The 24,086-nt window shown below is 42.0% G+C and overlaps 1 protein-coding gene across 2 annotated transcripts in view; it reads left to right on the forward strand.

Annotated features, from left to right (window-relative positions):
- Nucleotides 1–24,086, forward strand: part of COL19A1 (collagen type XIX alpha 1 chain) — a 2,198,704-nt gene that overhangs the window by 1,141,684 nt on the left and 1,032,934 nt on the right. The window lies entirely within an intron of this gene.

The raw sequence follows: 24,086 nt of genomic DNA on the forward strand, positions 1-24,086 counted from the left end.
TAACTTTCCAAACAAAAGCTGGTGCCATCCCATAATATATTTCACTTTGTGTAATGTCTCAGCCGAGTTTGGGTTGCAAAATGCATTTTTTTATTTTGTAACCATTTTACATTTATTATCTACACTAAACACCACATCAATTTGCACATGGTATATTTGTAAAATAATTCTACAATTAGCTCTGCTATGCACTTTATCTTCTTTGCACATTTCCTTCTAAACTAAAAGTCGCAAGTCTGTTAATGATTACATGCATTTATGCAGTTATAATGAATTTTTGCACTGTTTATAACGTGTATTTGGATTTATCCAGGGATTTTTAGATTGCCAAAATGAAGTCTTTTGATTTTGGAATTATATTGTAATTTCAAAAAGTTTTATTTTGCTTTTCTCCAGCCGACAACAATATACATTTCCGTTATAATATGATGGGAAATGTGGTTGGGGTTTTGTCATTATGATTTTTTGGCACTAACGAGTATGGACATTACATTGATTATATTCGAGTCATGTAGTCTGTTTACTATGTTCTCCATTAACTTTTGGAACATGTGACTTTGGTGGGAAGGGCATATCACTTAAAATGGCGAAATCCACTCACAGCCTTTATGTGAACAAGGGCGCCTAAGCCCGAAACGCGTCATCTGTTGACTGCTGCTAGGTTTTAAATAAACATCTTGCCTGGAAAAAAGAAGTGGTTCGTTTCTCTTTCTTCGCTGCCGAGGCTTTGGTAGAAGTGGAAGGAGTGTTGTTTGCGATATATACATATATATGTATGTATGTATATATATATATATATATATATTTTCACTTACCTTGATCTTTACAAATAACACATAGGTTTGTTTTGGCCAACATCCTAATCATTATTTTGGATTAAGTGTAAATGGTCAGTGTTAGACCTGACATCCTTGGCGTGGGTTCTTCCCCTATCTTTTGCCTCTGCTACATGGATTTTTGATGCTGTGCTGGATTTCGTTTTGCTGGTTTAGATGCTTTGGACACTCTGCCACTGCTAATCAGTGCCAGAGTGTAAGTGCTCCCTGTGTAAAATATCGTATTGATTGGATATACCTGATTGGCATATCTGTATCACCATGAAGTCCCTAGTAAAGTGCACTGTGTGTGCCAGGGCTGGTGATGACAGATGCTACTAGTGGGTCTGCAGCGCTGATTGCGCCATGCACCTGTGTAGCTCTAAAACCGTGTCTCAGGCCTGCCGCCGCAGGCCTGCCTGCAGTCCCCGGACTGCCATGTCCTCTTGGTCAGTGTCCAAACTGACCGGGCCTAACCCTTCCCTTTTTATACACGTCAGTCATCCCTATGGAAGGCCCAAGGTACCCCCCTGGGCAGGGTGCAGTGTATGTAGAAGGTAGAGCATGTAACATGTTCTGGTAGTGAACACCGGCCATTTTGTGTGTTCACTACTGCAAGGTTATCTTGTTCCGTAGGCTAACATGGGGGAGGCGGGTGCCAATGGCTATCCGCCTATCTTCTCATAGGAACAAGATAAGACATGAGTGTTTGATATCCCTGAGCTCAGCATTTAATAACACATCTTTTAGGAGAGGTTGTTTTTAAATCCTGAGTTGGAGAATAGTACTTTTCAGAGAGTAGCTGTTCTCTTGTCTGACCCTTCTGTGTGCCTGGGCGCGCTTGTGGATTGACTGTCTGGTTTGAGAGTGACAGGGGCTGGGGATCCCCCGGGAGGTTGGCTGAGTCAGCCCTCTGCTGAATGGCGACATTTGCAAGGAGAGTGGAGGGAGGAGATAGCACCTGGAATTGAATAGGGCTGTGCCTGCCTGCCACTCTGCTGGCTCCGCCTCCTGCTGGGCGGCTGACGACTCTGCCCCTCGCTCTGAAAAGAATGTAGAGGCCAGGAAAACAAAGTGCTCCAGCAACACCCAGAACTGGATCAGACCGGGCTCAGGACCCACTTGCACAAAGACTTCAAAGACTTTTAGGGGTATAAGTACAAGACCCCTGACAACAGATTTTTAGATTCGACCATCGAGAGGAACCTCTGCTGAAAGACGGACCGCTGAAGAACTAAAGGAAGATTGCCGTGCTGTGTGCTCTAAAGGCTGACCTGTTCTGCTGTACAACTGAAGCTGAGGAGGAGAAGGGGTCTTGCTGTGTGCTGACCCTATCCACTTGACCAAACAAGACTTTGCTGTGTGCTGAGTCTTCAACTGAATCTCCAAGGGCCTGAGAAGAGCTGGCCTCCTGTTTCGCAACCCAGGGATAGAAAGGTTGCCAAGAACTCAAGACTCTGCTGTGTCCCACCTGCGCTGCTGTGTGCCGCAGGGACCGTGGACTGTTCTACCAAGCTTCTCAACATCTGCCTGTGAGGTGGGCTGGCTGCTCTCTGTCTTGCTGGAGAGTACCGCACCGATCCGGGCCTGACACCGGTTGCCGCATCAAGAAGATCGACGTGCTCATCGGCACGTGCCTTGCCGCGACCCGGAGGCCTGACGCAGATCGAGAGTCGTATTCCCCTGCTCTACGAAGCCGCGCTGTGAGTGGCTGACTCTGGTGACGTCGACATCGTCACTGGGGGCTCGTCGAGGGAGTTGTGGAATCCTTGCACCGAACAGCCCGAGGAGCGCTTGTACAACGAGTGCAGCGACACCGCCGGAGCAACGTAGCTGCCTAAACATCAAGAGCCTACAAACTGATTCATTCTCAGTGAGTATCGAATCACACAAGAGACTAGAGACTATCGTCTCACGATCCCGACCAACCAAGAAAGCGAATATTGTGTAACCCTGTGATGCTTGATTTCAACTGCGGAAACTAGATAAAGATATATTATTTTTTGATATAACTCACCTGTGTGGTCTAAGTTTGTGGTGTGCGGAGGGGGGATCATTGTGGTGTCTACGTGCAAATACCTTACACATTGCCTTGGGGATAAGCCTGTCTGCTCGAGCCAAGCTACCTAGAGGGTGAGCAGGGGTTATCTACCGTGTGTGTCCTTGTACCCTGACTAGAAGCAAGGGTCCCTATTTGGTCTAAGGTGAATACCTCTGCCAACTAGAGACCCCCAGATCTAACAGTCAGGTTATATCTCTCTTATTTTTTACGATGTTACACTTCCTTGTATTGGTATGTTTTCAATGTCTATGAATGAATTACTCTCTGATTGGATGAATTTGACTTTTTAATGGGAGGACCGGTATCAGCGCGTCATGTGATCAAGATCGCGGAGGCGATCGAAACGCGTCTGAGGCGGACACTCGTCTGATGAATTAAAGAAGGATATTTGGCACCTTGAAATCGCTTGTGGTGTATTTTTTGGCATGCAACATAGACTGTGGTCCGTACCAGTTAAAAAATCCCTCTTTGACATTGGAGGGTCAGGATTTTGTGCTTATATATATATATTAAACATTGTGGGTTCACCATTAGCATTCTTTTATTTGCATATTGACCTCATCGCACATTGTAGGCGTGACAACATTAGTCTAATGGCATGCTGGAACTTGTGGTTCCGAATAATGAATAACATTATTATAGATATATATATATATATATAATTCTTCATACATAGCTTCTTCCGGAACAAACAGACCCAAGGAGAGTGGCGCGCATGCTGGCAGAGTGTACCAACTGTCAATGGCTTACTAAAAAGTTCAGTGGGCGCGCTCCCAGGAACAGCTCACTCCAACCTCAAATTAACTTTATTCGCATTTAAGATCTCTATATATGCTTTGGCTGTCTCTGATGATCCTCATGAAATACCGAAGAGGTCCTCTATGTACCTATGCCATGCTACTGTATTCGTTGTCCAGCTATCGTTGGAGGCAGACCAGGCCAGGATTAACGTTAATTTGAAGTTCACTGGGGAAATTAGTTCCACGTCAATGAACTTCTTAGATTTGAAGGTTTTTGTCTCTGAAGAGCTGCTCTGTACCATGCTGTATAGAAAACCCACTCCTGAGAATTCAATACTTCACGCTACCAGCAGCCATCCACATAAGCTCATTACCAACATTCCTTATGGCGAACTCTTGAGAATCAAAAGAAACAACACTAGGGTTAATGATTTCCAGGAAGCGGCCCAAGAGAGTATAGCTAGATTTAGCCCACAGGCTAATGTCAAGCAGGCACTGGAACAGGCCTTGATAAAGGTTGAGTTTATTGCCAGAAGAGAACTACTCAAGGAAACACCTAGGGTGAATACAAAAATGGGTACATTTAGAATGATCACCACATTCTCACAGAACGCCAATGAATTAAGGAAAATTTTCCGTAAGCATTGGTGCACCCTAAAACGGACCCAGTCGTAGGCCTTGATATACCACAAAGTCCCCTGTTAACTTTCAGAAAAGCTGGATCCTTGAGTAACAACTTGGTACCTAGCCACCATGAAAAAGAAAGCAAGGGTACTTTCAGGGAATTACAGGGCTTCTTTCCATGTGGGAAGTGCAAAGCCTGCCATAACAGCAGCAGGATCCTGTCATATAGAGTTCGAGGGCTGCAGAAATCCAGACCGATAAACATGGTTTTGACTTGCAGTACACCATATACTGTCTATTGTCTATCATGCCCCTGTGGCCTAAAATACATTGGAAGCAATATCCATCCTACAAAAATATGTATCCAGCTGCCAGACACTTCAGTACGAAGCATTGCAGCAACAGAGATTTACTGAAGTCTATCTCCATAGATAATGTACCTGACAATCCCAGGGGAGGGGACAGAATCCTTAAAGTTAGAAGGATGGAAACCCGCTCATAATAGATTTACAAACTAAGGCCCGAAAGGCATGAATAGTAGCGAGGAATTATCAGTCCACCTTGGAGAATGATAAGAATACTTATCTAAAGAGGTAGGCTAGATTTCAATGTATACTCCCGGGTCCTTTGTTGATGTTTATGTAATACTCACGATAAATCATGTTCGTTTAAGGCGCGCCTGATGACATTGAGAAAGGCGACAGCCGAAACGCGTTTTTTTCTGCAGAGTTCAGAATAAACCTATGAACTTACAGGAGAGACTGCTTTTCCTGGACTTTTTGGTGACTGGGCAACGGAACTGGCATTTGGAAACGCGGGTACACCCCTGCGAGTGCATAGACTGAGGTGGTGGGAGCAGTGATGTGTATATATATATATATATAACGATTATTTCCAACTTCACAGCTCCTTCGTATATGGAAGCGTCAATGAAGAGAGAACGGACTCCAGTTTCTTCGTGCATAGGTTTATTAAGTGCAAAATGCTGCCATGACGCGTTTCGGGCTTTGCAGCCCTTGATCACATGATATGTTGTGAGTTTATTTCCTCTTTTAAAGTGCCAGTACCAAAGACAACATAGAAAACAGACTTTTGTTCTGTTACCAGTATTTGAACTAAGCAGCAAATACAAATAGTACATTCAATCCTATACTATATAATTACTTTAATACCATTATATAGGAGAAATTCATTAAAAAATATCTGTTTAAATACACGATATCAATGAACCCCCGGACTGATATGTACAAAATAATCCTATTTGTGGTTCATAGATTGCAGTTATTAGGAATGCTAGATAATTACAGCACATCACATTTCTCCTCCTAGCATAAATTGCTAGTACCTGCACAATGTTGTGTTCATTTAAAACAATTACTTAACCATCATTAAAGAGGTCATAATGACATGTATTGCATGCTGCTCATAATCAATATTGTATCACAGAGTTGTCTAAAAAATATGTGATAAGTGTACTGTTCAAATGCTCAAAAGTGATTCAGTGCAACAACTAAAAACCATTTGAATGGTTTGATAGTGATAAGTTTAAAACGTAGGAAAAATATAATTGATACTGGGATTGTTAGCGGATGATAAAATATGTAGCCTATTGAGATTGGATGAGGTTAATCCTCAACATTATTACGTTACTATAGGTAGGCCGCATATGTTAAACTTACCACCAATTTGTTGGACACCTAGTTTTATGCTATTGTCCAATAGTGCCAGTTTAAGCTGAAAACGGGATTGGCTCAACCTTAGATTTAGAGCCAAGTGTATAGATCTTCTGTTGTGTTCAGTCCATTAGGCCTCTTGCTGTCGAAGTCCAAAATGTACTGAGTCTCCAATTTTCTAAGATTAGCCTCCCTATCACCTCCACGTCTCAAAGGTGGTATAGAATCCACAACAAAATATGATAGATCTTGTATATTATTGTTGTATAGTTCTTTAAAGTGGCGGGCAACAGGGTAGCTTGGATCACAGTTGGTAATGGCTCTTATGTGTTGGAGAATTCTCTAGTGGACAGGCAGTTTTGTACTCCCAATATATTTAAGTCCACAAGAGCACTCCAACACATAAACCTCATATTCGGTTTTACAAGTCAAGGACTTGGAAATCATGGTGGGGGTAGATCTGAAAGGTGTCATGTCTGAGTTTTTGTTGGTACCTAATTTGCAGGCTTTACAAGATCAACATTTTCTAAAGCCTTTCAATCCTAATGGCCAATTTTTATTGAAGGTAATTTCAGGGCTACTTTTCACTAGATAGTCACTGGTAGAGTTTGCCCTCCTATATGTAACGTTGGGATTTCTAGGACAAAGTTGTCCTACTGACGGATCGTTACGTACTATTTGCCCATTTTTTCTTACTATTCGGCAAATATCCTCCCTCTGTTTACTGTATGTTAAAATTAGTCTCGGGTTGTTGGATTCAGAAATGGTCTTTGTAACTCTTTTTTTATTTGCTCCAGACAACAGATCTTCCCTACTTTATTGGTTTGTTTTTCTAATCGCTGCATCAATGTTGGAAGCTGAATAACCCCTGGTAAGGAAACGTTGTTTACACTGTTTTTGTGCCGATATTAGGTCCTCTTCCCTGCTGCATATCCTATGCATCCGTAGCATTTCCCCATAGGGGATGCTGTTTATTGTATGCGTTGGATAGAAACTGGATGCATGCAGAAGGGTGTTACCTGCCGTGAGCTTGTGGAATAAATGTGTTTCTAGACAGTTATTGATCACCAAAATCTCCTCATCTAAAAAATAGACTGTTCACTGATATTGTAGGTAAAATATAAATTGATGTTGTTGTTATTCAAATTGGTGATAAAGGCTTCAGCACTTTTTCTATCACCTCGCCATATCAGGAATAAGTCATCTATATATCTGACCCATTTAATTACATGATTTGATAGAATATCACCATGCAGTATATATATATATATATATATATATATATATATATATATATATATATATATATATATATATATATATATATATATATATATATATATATAATCCACATGTAGTTCTCTCAAGAAATATAAACCAGGCAGGTTTAATCAGCTCGGTTACGCGTTTTGACAGGCAAGCTGTCTTGTTCACACAGTGCATCATAGAGTGAGTAGGCATTACATAGGTGAAAACATACAATACGGACTGTACAAGGCAGTAAAAACGGCGGCGGCCATTACTGAATGAGCAGAGATATTACTGTTCAAGCATGTATATGCCGTTATAGTGGCTCAAGCATACATTGTGTGCTAATCCTTTCTATTTGAAACAAAATACATCTTCTCGAATCAAACAATATTCCTATACACAAGCAAATACATTAAAATGCCAATGTAATGCATAAACATGAAAACACAGGAGGCCATGATTGACTGGTCAAAATAAACATGTCTATGATACTCGTGCATCGCGTATATAGTGCCCTGTCACCATTATAAATGGCATTCTCGATTATGTGAATACACCAATACTGGGATGCCTGAAAGGGAATTATGCACCTCCTATTTGCCACACAGCTAATTACTTAAGGCACCATAGTGGTGAAATTTGTAGCAAACTGTGTATAATTATACCTGAGAATATATGCACCAAAGTGGTATTTACCAGTTACATTTGACATATCCAAAGTGGTTCATACTGTAAACAATCCATCATAAATAGTTTAAAACTTAGAATTCAAGTCTCCTATAAGCAAAAGTGTCATTAGTGAAAAAACAGTGAAACATATAGAATAAAGAAATTATGGGCCTCATGTAGGTAAATAAATATTACCGATTCTTAAATACCGAGCTGTACCGAATCGGTATTTAAGAATCGGTAAGTTATATGGAGGTAAAAATTCGGTAACAATTACCGAATCGGTAACATTCGGTAATCAAGAATCGGAATTCACCGAATCGGTAAATACCGAGGTGGTATTTACCGAATCGGTAAATACCGCGGTGGTATTTACCGAATCGGAAAATACCGAATCGGTATTTACCAAATCGGGAAAAAAAATCACATGACTTGATGAAATAGCCAATCCTGTGCAACCACACCCCACCCAACCAGGAAGTGGCCACACCCAGGCAGGTGCACACAATTAACAGACCCTGGAGAGACTTGGAGTGCAGAGGAGAGGCAGGGAGCCAGTGCCTGTTTGTGCAGCAAAAAAACATCATGTCCAGCCAGAGGACACAGAGAGATGGAGGGGAAAGGAGGAGGAAGCTGAAATTCAGCCCCAAGGAACTCCAGGTGCTGGTGGAGGAGGTGGTGAAGCAGCACCAGAAGCTGTTTGGGAGGCAGTCCCTGCAAGTGCCTGAGGCTGAAAAGTGCAATATTTGGCTGGCCATCCAGGCGCAGGTCAATGCTGTGGGAGTGACCCACAGGGACATAGAGGTCCTCAAAAAGCGCTGGTATGACCTGAGGATTGTAACCAAGAGGAAGATGGGGGAAATCCAGAAGGAGGCCAGCCAGACTGGAGGTGGAACCAACAGGGCACCTGCCCTCACCGAACTGGAGGAGCTGGTGGGGGCCACAATCGAGAATGAGAGCGTCGTGGGTCTTGGGGATGCTGACAGCTCTGCCAGAGCCGCCACCCAACAAGGTAAGATGAATGCACAGCAATGTAGCCCCCCCTACCCCTATCCCACATCCCCCATTGTGAAATGAGTATCCCACTCCAGTCCATGTGTTAGTGCAGACAGGCAATGCATTCTGGGAGATGTAGTCAGGGAAACCCCAACCATGAAGTAAATAGCACAGGGCAACAAGGCATGTTACACACATTAGGCACAAGGAGGCAGAGGACAATTTGGAGTGTGACATGATTTATTGTGATGCTTGCAATGCAGCCCTTCGGGGACACTGAGCCGATGTTGCATTTCTGTCCACAGATGTGACATCACGCAGGACAGGGCATGCTGCAGGAGAGAGGGCACACCGGCCACACAGATCACCTCTGGCCAGCACAAGTTCAGCCCAGGGAGCAGGGCCACAGGCAGCCGCACCACCAACACAGGCAGCCTCGCCTCAACCAGAGCCAGCATCACCTCAACCGGAGCCAGCATCACCTCACCCAGAGCCAGCATCACCTCATCCAGAGCCAGCATCGCCACTCATGTTTGAGTCACCGGCCACATCACCGCCTGCAGGTGTGAGAATGAGGAGGCGTCCTGCCGCCAGGCTGCGAGCCTTAGACACCTCGTCTGACGACAGCAGGGGCCCTGAGCAAATTACTATGCCCCAGGATGGGAGCCATGCCACTGTGCCCTACACCTCACAGGCAGCACAGACGGGTGCAAGAGGGCGCCGCAGGTCGCGTGTCCAGAGTCCACCAGCAAGCATTGACAGCCATGGTGTCTTCTCGGGGCTCGAGGGCCAAATGTTAAAACAACAGCGCCTGCAAACAAAGGCAGTCATGTCAGTCCAGAGGCATATGCGGTTCATGAAATCTACATTTGTCAACATGGACAATAACATCGGCGCAATGGCAGCGGGCATTCGGGACATGTCCCAGTCAATCCAGCAGTTGTGCAGCAAATTAGATGCTGACATAGATGCACGGCGCCGGGAACGGCAGAGGAGGGACACTACCACCAGGGCACTCAACCGTCTGGCAACTGCCACTTCTCTACTCTGCCGGCGCTCTGTGTCGATGCAGGAGGGCCTGACACACTGCTGCAGCGACGTGTCTCGGGGGATGGTGCAGGTGACAAGTGCACTAGAGGTGCTATTAACAAGTCAGGCGGCGACAACTGCTGCAGGGGATGCTGCGGAGAGCATCGACACCAGCAGCAGGAGCAGCATCACACCCCCCGTCCCAGAAGCACGCAGGAGCAGCAGGCGGCTTGGGGTTGGCTGTAGTGAGGATGCTCAAGCCGTGCGATCCCACACTGCAGCGCGTATGCGCAAACATTGATGCAGCCCTGCGTAGCCACTTCCCAATGGGTGACGTAACCCTGGACTTACTCCTTGTATATATGCTATGTTGCCAGATTGGCTTGATCTTGTGTTCATGGCGTAGTGCCGCATTAAAACTACGTCATGACATACCACAACTGGCTGTGTCCCCTTACTTACTCAGAAATAGTTGCATGTGATCTCTGCCCGTCTCTCTCTCCCATCTATTGCAGTTGGCACTCTAGCTGCGTTGCCCTCTGGCTGGCCTGACTCATCCTCGTTGTCCTCAAAATCTGTTAGTTCCACATCTGTACCTCTCTTCGTGGCAAGGTTGTGCAGCATTGCACAAGTGGCAATGATCTTGCAGCAGTTGATGGGTGTGTACTGGCGTGCGCCTCCGCTCTTGTGGAGGCAGCGGAACCTGCTTTTCAGTAGTCCAAACGTGCGCTCCACCACATTGCGTGTAGATTTATGTGCCACGTTGTATCGTCTCTCACTCTGGGTTGATGGGTGTAGGTAGGGAGTGAGGATGAATGACCGGCAGGCATATGCACTGTCGCCTAGGTGAGTAAAAGGGAACCATCAGTCACATGCCTCTATACACTATGATTTGCAGGTTTCATGGGGCGTCACTGTTACTTACCTAGCAGGTATCCCTCTCCAAATTCTCCGGCAATCAGTCGTGTGTAGATCCCACTGTTCTGGAAGATGTAAGAGTCGTGGGTGCTCCCAGGAAACTTCGCTACAATATCAGTGATGATGTTCCCAGCATCACAGATCACCTGCACATGGATGGAGTGGGTGGACTTTCTGTTCCTGTAGATGTGCTCTGTGTCAGCTGGTGGGCAGATTGGGATGTGTGTGCCATTAATACAGCCAATGACATGGGGGAACTGTGCCATGTGATAAAAGTCAGTTTTAGTTTTCTGCAGTTCAGCCTGTGTGTTTGGGAAGCTGATGTAGTGGTGCATTCTCTGCATCATGGCATCCAGGAACTTCCTGAAGAAACGGGACAGGCAACTCTGGGATACACCACCCACCGCAGCTATCACCACCTGATAACTGCCGGATGCCAGTAGATGTAGGCTGCAGAGCACCTGCACATGTGGTGGTATGGCATGCGCCCTTCTTGTTGGCTGGTCCAGGAGTGGGTGCAGGTCCCTTATCAGGTCCATGATGGTTTGGGGGTGTAGCCTGTACCTTTCATGTATCTCTGCATCAGTCAGTTGGAAGAGTGTGATGCGCTGTCTGTAGATGCGTTCCTCCCGTCTCCATATGCTCAGACCTGCTGCCTGTAGACGTAGGCGCCTTGCAATGACATACAGAGCGGCCATGTTGTCCACGCTGTTGCATTTTGGGATTGCTTATATGGTCTGTTGATGGTTACCACCTGCTTTCACTCAGTGTTAATTACCGACTCTTAATTACCGATTTTCATGGATTTCTTCATTACCGATTTTACCTACATGTCATTTTCAGTTTTACCACTTCATATTTACCACTTCATATTTACCGATTCATATTTACCACTTCATATTTACCGATTCGGTAAATATGTATTCGGTAATTATGAATCGGTATTTTCGAATTCGGTAATTATGAATCGGTATTTACCGCTTCATATTTACCGAAAACTGTTTTTTGGTCTCCTACATCTCACTTGTCTATATACCGGTCGGTAACGGCATATTTACCGAATTTCGGCCGTTACCGACCGGTATTAAGCTACCTACATGAGGCCCTAAATCTCTTAACTGAAGTGGACCCACAGAGCGGGGAAGAAAAGGGTAGGGAGGCCGGGACGGATGAGACAGTCTGTAAACGGAACCACCCTTCCTTTCCTGCTTTGTAAAGAGAAAATAAGAGTGATGTTAAAAATAGGTTTAGAGATACTATTCACATCATAGTACATTCTAACGATTACAAATACAAAATATTTTAACAATCAGCATGGTACAGACATATTGGAGGTATACAGTTCAAGATACAAATTATTCGCTTCGTAAATGTGTGCTTAATTCCTCATCCAGGTTATGGCCTTTAGGATACCTGGTTTCAAGTTCAATTATTCACTTCGATTTACGTTTTCGAAGTTGTAAGACTCTGTTTCCTCCTCTGGGACCTATGTGTACTTGTTCAATCACAAAATAACTAAGGAGAGAGCTGTTGGAAAGATGGAATAGTTCAAAATGTCTGGCAATAGGATAATGGGTGTCTTTTTTGTTAATGGCACGCATGTGCTCAAGCATCCTCTTTTTGGCCATAAATGTGGTACTTCCCACATACCACAATTTACATGGCCAAGTCAATACATATATACAATATGTAGTACTACAGGTTAAAAATTGATTGATGTTTTTAGGTAATCTTTGCCCTGGTATGTTGATGGATTTAGTCATGTAGCTGTTGCGGCAAGCTTTACAATGTCCGTAAGGATAGAAACCTTTTAGGCCATGTTCACTTGTAGAGAATTTAGGAGTTATATCATTGTGGATAAGAATCTCCCTGAGGCTTTGACATTTTCTATATGTAGTTCTAGGTCTATGGTGAAAGGTGTGGCCGATAATGGGGTCACTTGTAAGTATATCCCATTTGTCTGCAAGTATTTTTTGTATCTGGTTAGAATTGCCATTGAAGGTCAGGATTACTCTGCTTTCTTCCTGTTAATCTGTGGCATTTTCTTCTATCTAGTTACTGAGCGTTTGGGCACGGTCAATATGATTGACCATATTTATGGCCCTTTGAAGGACCCACATGGGTAGCCTCTGTCTAGAAATCTCTTGACCATGATGTCTTTTTCTATCATGAATGCAGTTGTGGTACTACAATTTCTCCTTTCTCTCAGCAGGTTGCCATAGGGGATACTCCACTTGAGAGTATCTGGGTGGCTGCTGAGAGCATGGAGAAGAGTGTTCCCCGCTGTGGCTTTTCTAAACAGGCTGGTCTGTAGATTGTTGACTTGTGGTGTTATTAGCAAGTCCAGAAACTCTATTTTATCTGTACTCATATGGCTAGTAAGGTGAATATTGTCGTTATTGTTGTTGAGCCTCTCTACAAATTTTATAGCTTCTTCCTCTGTGTCCAACCAAATAAGAAAAAGGTCATCAATATAGCGAAGCCAAAGATTGACTTTGCCAAAAAACGAGGTGAGAGTGCTGTCAGTCCTTATATCTTCCTCCCACGTGCCAAGGAACAAATTCGCAAAACTTGGGGCAAAACAAGTCCCCATGGCAGTACCAAGGGTTTGTTTATAGATAGTTCCATTAAACAAAAAGATGTTATTTGTAAGGCAAAGGTACATAATTTCTAGAATCACGCTTGTGTGCTCGAGATAATCTATGGGTCTCTTTTTCAAATAATTGTGACACGCTTCAATACCCTGTGTATGGTCTATGAACGTGTAGAGGGAATTGACATCCAAAGTAATTATGAGGTCGGTAGTCCCCCATGATATTCCTTCAAGTTTAGATAAGAAGTCTTTGGCGTCTTTCACATGAGACTGGAGTGAGGTGACATATTCCTGGAGAAAGTGGTCAACATATTTGGAAACATTTTCCAATGCACTACCGATAGATGATACTATAGGTCTGCCAGGTGGTATAGTAGGATTTTCATGAATTTTGGGCAAGAGATATAATATAGATAGCTTGAGATAGTCACGTTTGAGAAAACAATATTATTCCCATGTAATTTAAGCATTTTTGTTCCCATTCCTTGAGTTTATTCCAGGTTTCAAAAATGCTTGCATTGTACATGTCCATATTAGCTTTCATGTAGAATCTTTGATCATCAAGTTGCCTAGATGCTTCGGTAATGTACATATCTTTTCCCCAAAGTACGATGTTACCCCCCTTATCTGCAGGGCGGATAACGACATTCGTGTCCTCTGCTAATGTTTTAAGTAGTTCCTTTTGTTTGATGGATAGGTTGAACACAACTTTCTTGTTTGTTTGATGTCTCAATTTAATAAGTGCTTGTGTGACCACCTCGTGGAATGTATCGATGTTATCGTGAGGTAGGTTAGGGTAAAATACAGACCGGGATTTGAAGTTCGTAGCTATCGTGGAATCAGTTGGAATATCAGAATCCCACGTTTCATTAGGTGTAGTGATCAGGGATTCTTGTCCCATGGCTAAGTCATGCATATCGTGCAGTATTTCCGCATCTTCGACATTTAGATTACAAAACTGACGATTTGTGGGATCATTTCTGGAAGTTTGGTTAGTACTATCACGTTTATACAAAAAATACCACTTTTTAAGTTTAGCCTTTCTGACAAATTTGTATAGATCGATACGTGTGTTCCTATAGTTAAAGATGTCTGTTGGGCAGAAAGTAAGACCCAGACATAATGTTCTTTTTTCTAAATCTGTCAAATGTCAGTTACTGAGATTAACGATGGTTCTGTATATATATGTATTCAGTGAAAAAACCATAGGTTTCACACATGTTATAGTTAGCTGGACATTTTACTCGTAAAAAACCAATGAAATTGCCCCGTTATAGTTAGTTCAGCTAACTATAACTCACGCGCCCGCAATGCACTGCTGATGACGTCACATATTACATCACTCATGACATGGTCAGTGACATCACTCATGACATCACTGATGACATCTCAAATGACATCACTGATGACCTCACTGATGACATCATCCAGTGAATGTGTGTTTTTCTGAAAATTAAATATGTTTTATATATGTATATCTCAAGGTCGATGGAAGAATAAATGGGTATATAAGTGTCTAAATGGATGATTTGTTTTTAAAAAATTGATTGTGTAACTGACTGATTAAGTGTATCTCTCACTTTGTGTATAAGTGGCTGCATGGGTTGGTGAGTAGCTACATGGGTGTCTATATAGGTTAGTAGTTGTTTTTTTGAGTATCAGTCTGAGTGTCTGTATGGTTCAGTGGGGGGTATTACGTAGTGCATAGGTGCATGAATGAGTGACTCACTGTTTGTATGTGTTGAAGACAGCATGTGTGCAGGACTGTATGGGTGGATGAGTGTGTGTATGGGTGTGTTAGTGAGTGAATGACTGTCCCAATAGTGTCTTCAGGAGTAACTACATATGTTTTAAACTAGTATATGTGACTATTGGTGTATATATGTGAGTATATGTGAGAGGGAGAGATTGAAAGAGTTCCTGTATGAATAAGTATGTGTTTCTATAAGTGATTGTTTAAAAGACTAAGTATGTGTAAGTTTCCGTAGAAGTAAGTGCGGTGGTGTGTGTATAACTGTATATGCAGGTGAATGTATGTTTGATTCTTTATTAGCATGAGTGACTATGTGTGTGAGTAACTCTATGGATGAGTGGCATTATGTAACAGGATGTATAGGTGTATGAGTACATATGATGAGTGAGTACATGTATGAGTGACTGTATAGGACTGTTGGTGAATGAGTGGATGTGTATGTGGATCTTAGAATTACTGAAGAGGTTGTTGTAACTGGTATTGGTATGTCCATTGTTTTGAAAATTTTAGTCTCTATTTTTGAATGTGTGTATCAAAGCTTATATTAAGGTGAGAGGAGGTCTGCCACTCTATCACAAGGATGATGTCATCAGTGAGGTCATCAGTGATGTCATTTGAGATGTCATCAGTGATGTCATGAGTGATGTCACTGACCATGTCATGAGTGATGTAATATGTGACGTCATCAGCAGTGCATTGCGGGCGCGTGAGTTATAGTTAGCTGAACTAACTATAACGGGGCAATTTCATTGGTTTTTTACGAGTAAAATGTCCAGCTAACTATAACATGTGTGAAACCTATGGTTTTTTCACTGAATTTCTAAGGTTTTTTAAATGCTAATTCCTAACTATAACGTGTGTGAAACCTATGGTTTTTTCAGTGAATTTCTAAGGTTTTTTAAATGCTAATTCCTAACTATAACGTGTGTGAAACCCATGGTTTTTTCAGTGAATTTGCAAGGTTTTTTAAATGCTAATTCCTAACTATAACGTGTGTGTAACCCATGGTTTTTTCAGTGAATTTGCAAGGTTTTTTAAATGCTAATTTTTTTTTTATTCTTCATTTTTTTCAAACATATTTTTAATTTAATTTTCTTTCATTTTATAAAGACTATGCTTAAATTTTTAAAATCCTTAAATATTTTTTTTTAATATATTTTTTAAAATAAACATGTAAAATTTATTACCAGATTTTTTTTTTTTTATTTTTTTTTTTTTTTTTATAGTACGCGTACCGTAAGCTCACGGTAAGCGTACGGTTTACGCAACGTCCGTAATCTATCTACGCTGCTTGCGTATAGTTACGCACTTTGCGTAGCCGCGCGTACTGCGCGTGGGACGCGTGCGCGCTTACGCCACACGCGCACGTTACGCGGAAGTGCCGGGGAGTGACTGTTATGCGCATGCGCGCAAGCGCGTGTCTTTTTTACGCGCATGCGCACTTTTGCCGTAAGCGTACCGTAAGCGTACCGTAAGCGTACGGTAGGTCATGTGATCTTGAAACACAACTTTTGATTGGTTGAAACTACTTTCAGTTCTAGAACTCTCCTACACCACACCCATTCCCCTCATTTCTGCTTGTGATCCCTTGGGAGAAGGAGCTGGTTTGTCTTTGGGATACGATGGCAGAACAGCAGAGCTCTTCTGAGAGTGAGGCTAGCACCAGCAGCACTGTCTTGAGGCAGAGATCGAGGAAACAAAAGCCTTCTTATGTTTGGGATTATTTTACTTTTCCAGAAGGCCAGCAAAAGGTGAATGCACCCTTAGTTACTTGCAAGCTGTGTAAGCGTGTACTTTCTAGAGGTAATCCTAACAGGAAGTATTCCTTTGGGAATCACACCATGAAGAGACACCTCCAGGATGTACACAGAAGGACACATGGTCATCTTTTTGGAGGTAACTCTTCAGAAAGACGAGCAAGTACATCCACAGCAGCTCAGCCTGGACCATCACCTGCAGGGCTTACTCCTTCTTCTGCAGGTCAGGTGAGCCCTTCATCTGTGGGGGGAGAATCTCCTTTTGCTGGCCCTCTGGAAATGAACCTTCGATTTCGGAAGGTTGATATTCATTGCACATTTTGTAAAGGTCTAATTTGTCATAGGGAGACCAGTGTTTCCCTAGTGAACAACAAAATAGATCAGCACATTTGTAGCTTTGAATGATTTTCCCATGCTTCCTTTCCTCTGTCCCTGCATGAACACAACGGTTCTTTTAAGAGCCAACCTTATCTTTCATCTTTTTTTTACATATGCTTTTTAAAACCTTTTTTTTTTTTTTTTTACCGTACGCGTACGGTGCGCGTACCTTTTTTTATTTTTTAAAAAAAACACTAAAAATCAATTATCACATTACAAGGTCCTTGAGAGACTACAATTATTATTATTGACTTACCATACTCACTCAAAAAAATATTTATTCATTTGTTTTTTTAAAAAATAGTTTTAAAAATGGTTGTAGTTTTCGAAAATTTTCTATATCGATCTGAAAAAAAAGAAAAAAGTATTAATATTTTTTTAACAATTTATAATACAGTATACATATTTACATTTTTTTCAAAAAAATATTTTTGCCTTATTTTTGCTGTTTTCAGAATATACAGACTGACACATTTTGAATCCACTTTTTAGATTCTTAAAAAAGCACATGTCCAAACTGCTTTTTCAGACCAGCACCATGTGTAACCTGGGTGACTGACTACACTCCACCAAGGGCAACCAGCCTTAGTGATGCTGAATGTATTTGCATTACTGACTGAAACCTCAAACCCCACTCGCTTGTGAATACTGTGCATGATTCCACAGGGTAAGAAGCTGGGTGTGTGCTAAGAGTCTGCTTCTGCACCAAAAAATGGCTCCCCCTTTCCATCTAATGCAACTATGAAATCACCAGAGCAATACGCAATAAATCTCTGCCTGTAATTCCTCTATGCACACAGAGTCATGTTTTCACATTAGTCCTAAAACGAAATTTCTTTGCCAATTTGAAAGCACACTTACTGCTCTTTTTTTTTCGGGCCAAGTGAAAATCTCTTTTTACAATTTGAAATCACTTTTACAGACTGACACATTATGAAACCACTATTTTTGATTTATTTAATTGCACGTGTCCAAGCTGTTTTTTTTTCAGACCACCACCATGTGCATTCTCTGTGACTGCCTACACTCCACCAAGGGCAACCAGCCTTAGTGATGCTGAATGTATTTGCATTACAGACTTAAACCTGAAAACCCCACTGGCTTCTAAATACTGTGCATGACTATACATGGCAAGCACATGGGTGTGTGCTAAGCCTCTGCTTCTTCCCCCAAAAATTCGCTCCCCCTTTCCATCTAATGCAACTGTGAAATCACCAGAGCAAGACGCAATAAATCTCTGCCTATAATTCCTCTATGCACACAGAGTCATGTTTTCACATTAGTCCTAAAACGAAATTTCTTTGCCAATTTGAAAGCACACTTACTGCTCTTTTTTTTTAGGGCCAAGTGAAAATCTCTTTTTACAATTTGAAATCACTTTTACAGACTGACACATTATGAAACCACTATTTTTGATTTATTTAATTGCACGTGTACAAACTGTTTTTTTTTCAGACCACCACCATGTGCATTCTCTGTGACTGCCTACACTCCACCAAGGGCAACCAGCCTTAGTGATGCTGAATGTATTTGCATTACAGACCTAAACCTGAAAACCCCACTGGCTTCTAAATACTGTGCATGACTATACATGGCAAGCACATGGGTGTGTGCTAAGCCTCTGCTTCTTCCCCCAAAAATTCGCTCCCCCTTTCCATCTAATGCAACTGTGAAATCACCAGAGCAAGACGCAATAAATCTCTGCCTATAATTCCTCTATGCACACAGAGTCATGTTTTCACATTAGTCCTAAAACGAAATTTCTTTGCCAATTTGAAAGCACACTTACTGCTCTTTTTTTTTAGGGCCAAGTGAAAATCTCTTTTTACAATTTGAAATCACTTTTACAGACTGACACATTATGAAACCACTATTTTTGATTTATTTAATTGCACGTGTACAAACTGTTTTTTTTTCAGACCACCACCATGTGCATTCTCTGTGACTGCCTACACTCCACCAAGGGCAACCAGCCTTAGTGATGCTGAATGTATTTGCATTACAGACTTAAACCTGAAAACCCCACTGGCTTCTAAATACTGTGCATGACTATACATGGCAAGCACATGGGTGTGTGCTAAGCCTCTGCTTCTTCCCCAAAAAATTCGCTCCCCCTTTCCATCTAATGCAACTGTGAAATCACCAGAGCAAGACGCAATAAATCTCTGCCTATAATTCCTCTATGCACACAGAGTCATGTTTTCACATTAGTCCTAAAACGAAATTTCTTTGCCAATTTGAAAGCACACTTACTGCTCTTTTTTTTTAGGGCCAAGTGAAAATCTCTTTTTACAATTTGAAATCACTTTTACAGACTGACACATTATGAAACCACTATTTTTGATTTATTTAATTGCACGTGTCCAAGCTGTTTTTTTTTCAGACCACCACCATGTGCATTCTCTGTGTCTGCCTACACTCCAGCAAGGGCAACCAGCCTTAGTGATGCTGAATGTATTTGCATTACAGACTTAAACCTGAAAACCCCACTGGCTTCTAAATACTGTGCATGACTATACATGGCAAGCACATGGGTGTGTGCTAAGCCTCTGCTTCTTCCCCAAAAAATTCGCTCCCCCTTTCCATCTAATGCAACTGTGAAATCACCAGAGCAAGACACAATAAATCTCTGCCTATAATTCTTCTATGCACACAGAGTCATGTTTTCACATTAGTCCCAAAACGAAATTTCTTTGCCAATTTGAAAGCACACTTACTGCTCTTTTTTTTTCGGGCCAAGTGAAAATCTCTTTTTACAATTTGAAATCACTTTTACAGACTGACACATTATGAAACCACTATTTTTGATTTATTTAATTGCACGTGTCCAAGCTGTTTTTTTTTCAGACCACCACCATGTGCATTCTCTGTGACTGCCTACACTCCACCAAGGGCAACCAGCCTTAGTGATGCTGAATGTATTTGCATTACAGACTTAAACCTGAAAACCCCACTGGCTTCTAAATACTGTGCATGACTATACATGGCAAGCACATGGGTGTGTGCTAAGCCTCTGCTTCTTCCCCAAAAAATTCGCTCCCCCTTTCCATCTAATGCAACTGTGAAATCACCAGAGCAAGACGCAATAAATCTCTGCCTATAATTCTTCTATGCACACAGAGTCATGTTTTCACATTAGTCCCAAAACGAAATTTCTTTGCCAATTTGAAAGCACACTTACTGCTCTTTTTTTTTTCGGGGCAAGTGTAAATCACTTTTACACACTGTCACATTATGAAACCACCATGTGTAACTACAACAAAAACAATTCCCATTTCTATTATTCATTTCTTAAGTTACCACATACATCCCCTCTCATACTCTAAACTCACCTTTAAAATTAGTTAGTTGTGAAAGAAATGTGACACTCAAACAGCAGATTATCAGAGCCAGGATCTCTGTTGTGTTCACCTCTCTCCTCTCAGCAGAACCAGATAATGGCAAACTTTCCCTCTATTTTTCCACACATATACATGTAAGTTTCAAATCTCAGTGCTTCCCCCTTTTTTTCAAATGTAATCACACATTTCTATTGGTTGAAAACCAACCCTTTTCCAAAAGTACCCTGCCCCCAACTTGACTTCTGCCTAGTACCCTTCCCCCAACTTGACTTCTGCCTGCTACCATAGCAACAGCTCATGGAACACTGCTGTGTGCAGTTAGGTCAGAAGTTCGACACACAATGTTTCAATTCCACAGAGCAAGAGTGCTTGACTTTTCAAACCTTACAGCAAATCCATAGTACTGTTCTTTGGTTACACATTTTTTTGTACCAATACAAAACATGCTTCTATTAATTTTCACATACAGCCTAGTTTTTATTCTAGAATGGTATGAAACAGCCAATCAGTTCTTTTTGTTTTAAAAAAATATGTATGCCTCCATTTCCAAACTGTCTTTCTTTTCATATTGCCATTCTACTGAAAGACACCTCCTGAGTGCATCCAGTTCTCCTTTGAAGATGTTCACAGTGTGGATTGTAGGGCACAGCTATGTCTTCTGGAGTGAAAAGTTTGCAGAGAAAACAGATATGGTGAGAGACCTTGCTTTGCCAAATGTAGACATTAAATGGATTGGTCAGAGAGGGTTAAAGTGGCACCAATTGATGCCATTGGTGAAATCCTTCATTCAAATCCAACACCCTGACCTCATAATAGTGCACTGTGGTGGCAATGACCTAGGCACTTTGACTGGGGTAGGTCTGGAAATGCTTATGAAGGACACCTTTGCACAACTGTTTACACTTTTCCCTAAAACTGCCTTTGTGTTTTCCAACATATGCCAAAGGCAAAAATGGAACTGGTCCAATCATTTCTGTCCACAGATTGACAAAGCAAGAAAGCACGTCAACAAATCTGTTTCTGCTTTCCTCCGTGACTATGGTATGGGTGCCATTTACCACAACAACTTGCGTTATGACATGCAAGACATTTATAGAGGAGATGGTGTGCACTTCAATGATGAAGGGAACAGAGTCTTCCTCTTGAACCTTAGACTCTGCATCGGTACTTACTTGTAGGTACCACTAAAAAAATGACTTCATAAACACAACAGCTCTTTTTAGAGCTCCCTAATTTCTAAACTCTTAAATCTGCTTTTCATTTATCTATTTTTATTTTTTTACCGTACGCTTACCGTAAGCTTACCGTACGCGTACCCCGTGATTTTTTTTAAAATCAATAAATGTTTTTTTTGTACTTTTCTGTCCTTCTTTGACCCCCTTACAAATGTTAGGGGGTCTGTAACTCTCCTCATTGCCCCCTTTCCTTGTTTTCACTCTTTTTTTTCAGAGTGAAATACACAAAATGGCGGCCGCCGCTTCCTGGTTTCGGCCGATTCGAATGTTTACTAAGATCTAACAGCCAATCAGAATCGCGCTCGCGCACGCCGCCGTACGCTTACCGTAAGCGTACGGTAAGCGTACCGTAAGCGGGCTCAGATATATATATTGATTTAAAGGCTATTTTCTCAGAATCTACTGAACAGATTTACACCAAACCTACAAAAGGCACTTCCTTGACCTAGGGACTACCTCTCTGCCAAATTTTGAGTAATTCTGTTCAGCCGTTCGGGCTGTAGCTCGTTCTAAAGGTCCTATGGAAAAATGCATGGGAAAAACGCGTTTTGGGACCCCCCTTTTATCTCAGCCCCCGCTTGACGGATCCCCCCGAGACTTTCAGGGTAGGAGCGGAGCGTAGCGCCCCACCTATTTTGAGAAATTCGCGAGGATTCGTCGACCGGCGCCAAAGTTATTCAAAATAGAATGTTGAGGTTTTCCTATGGAAACGTGGTCCTAACTATAACTACCTACTGGCGACCGCCAGTAGGTAATATATGTATGTGTGTGTATATATATATATATATATATACATATATATAGCCGCAATGGCTGCCTGAAATAAATATTGATTTGCACATACAGCGTGTCCGTTCATAGATTTCCAGGATATGGTGGAAATATGGCGGAGTATCTGGATATGTATATATATATATTATCTACTGGCGGTCGCCAGTAGATAGTTATAGTTAGGACCATGTTTCCATAGGAAATCCGCAACATTCTGTTTGGAATAACTTTGGCGCCGGTTGACGTATCCTCGTGAAATTTTCAAAATAGGTGGGGCGCTCCGCTCCGCTCCTACCCTGAAAGTCTCGGGGGGATTCGTCAAGCGGGGGCTGAGAAAAAAAGGGGGTCCCAAAACGCGTTTTCCCCATGAAATTTTCCATAGGGACCTTTAGTCCAAGGTACAGCCCGAACGGCTGAACAGAATTACTTGAAATTTGGCAGAGAGGTAGTCCTCAGCTCAGGGATGTGCCTTTTACATATATGGAGTCAATCTGTTCAGTAGTTCCTGAGAAAATTGCAGTTAAAAGCACATACATATCTATAGCCGCGCACCGTGCGCGCACCGTGCGAGCACGGTGCGCGCACCGTGCGAGCACCCTAACGTGCGTGAGCGTAATTCTGATTGGTGGTTACATGTTAGTCAACGTTCGAATCGGTCAAAATCAGGAAGTGCCGGCCGCCATTTTGTTTGTTTTCAGTGCAAGAGTGAAAAAGGAAGGTGGCGAACGTGAAAAGGGGGCAGAGTAGAGAGTTCCTGACCCCCTAGCCTTTGTCAGGGGGTCCCTGAAGGACCCCGAAGGCAGAAAAAAACATTTTAATTTTTTTTTTTTAAATCGCGGGGGCGCGCATGGTGAAAAACCCAAAAAAAACACACAAAAAAATTTACAAAATCTTTTTAATACGTAGTTTATTGTAAAATAAATATATAAAAAAAATAATAATACATACATAACTTAGCATTTAAAAAACCGTACAAATTCACTGAAAAACCCATAGGTTTCACACACGTTATAGTTAGGAATTAGCATTTAAAAAACCTTGCAAATTCACTTAAAAAACCATTGGTTTCACACATGTTATGGTTAGGTGGATATTTCACTCGTGAAAAACCAATGAAATTCCCCCGTTATAGTTAGTTCAGATAACTATAACTCGCGAGGCCGCCACTCTATCACAAGGATGATGTCATCAGTGATGTCATGAGTGATGCCACTGACCATGTCATGAGTGATGTAATATGTGGCGTCATCCGCAGTGGATTGCGGTCGCGCGAGTTATAGTTATCTATATATATATATATATATATATATGTATATTGACAATGAATTGCCAAAACACATCCCGAGAGACATTGTGCTGTTTCCGAATTTTAAAATAAACTTATTTCACCCACTTTTGGAGTGCTCAAACTTCCTGTGATAACTATTAAGGAGTAGTGTGCAGATTTCAGGTGCTTTGTTGCAAGACGCCCACAACGGCAC

This window comes from Triturus cristatus, chromosome 6 (genome assembly GCF_964204655.1).
Source record: "Triturus cristatus chromosome 6, aTriCri1.1, whole genome shotgun sequence".
NCBI classification, from domain to species: Eukaryota; Metazoa; Chordata; class Amphibia; order Caudata; family Salamandridae; genus Triturus; species Triturus cristatus.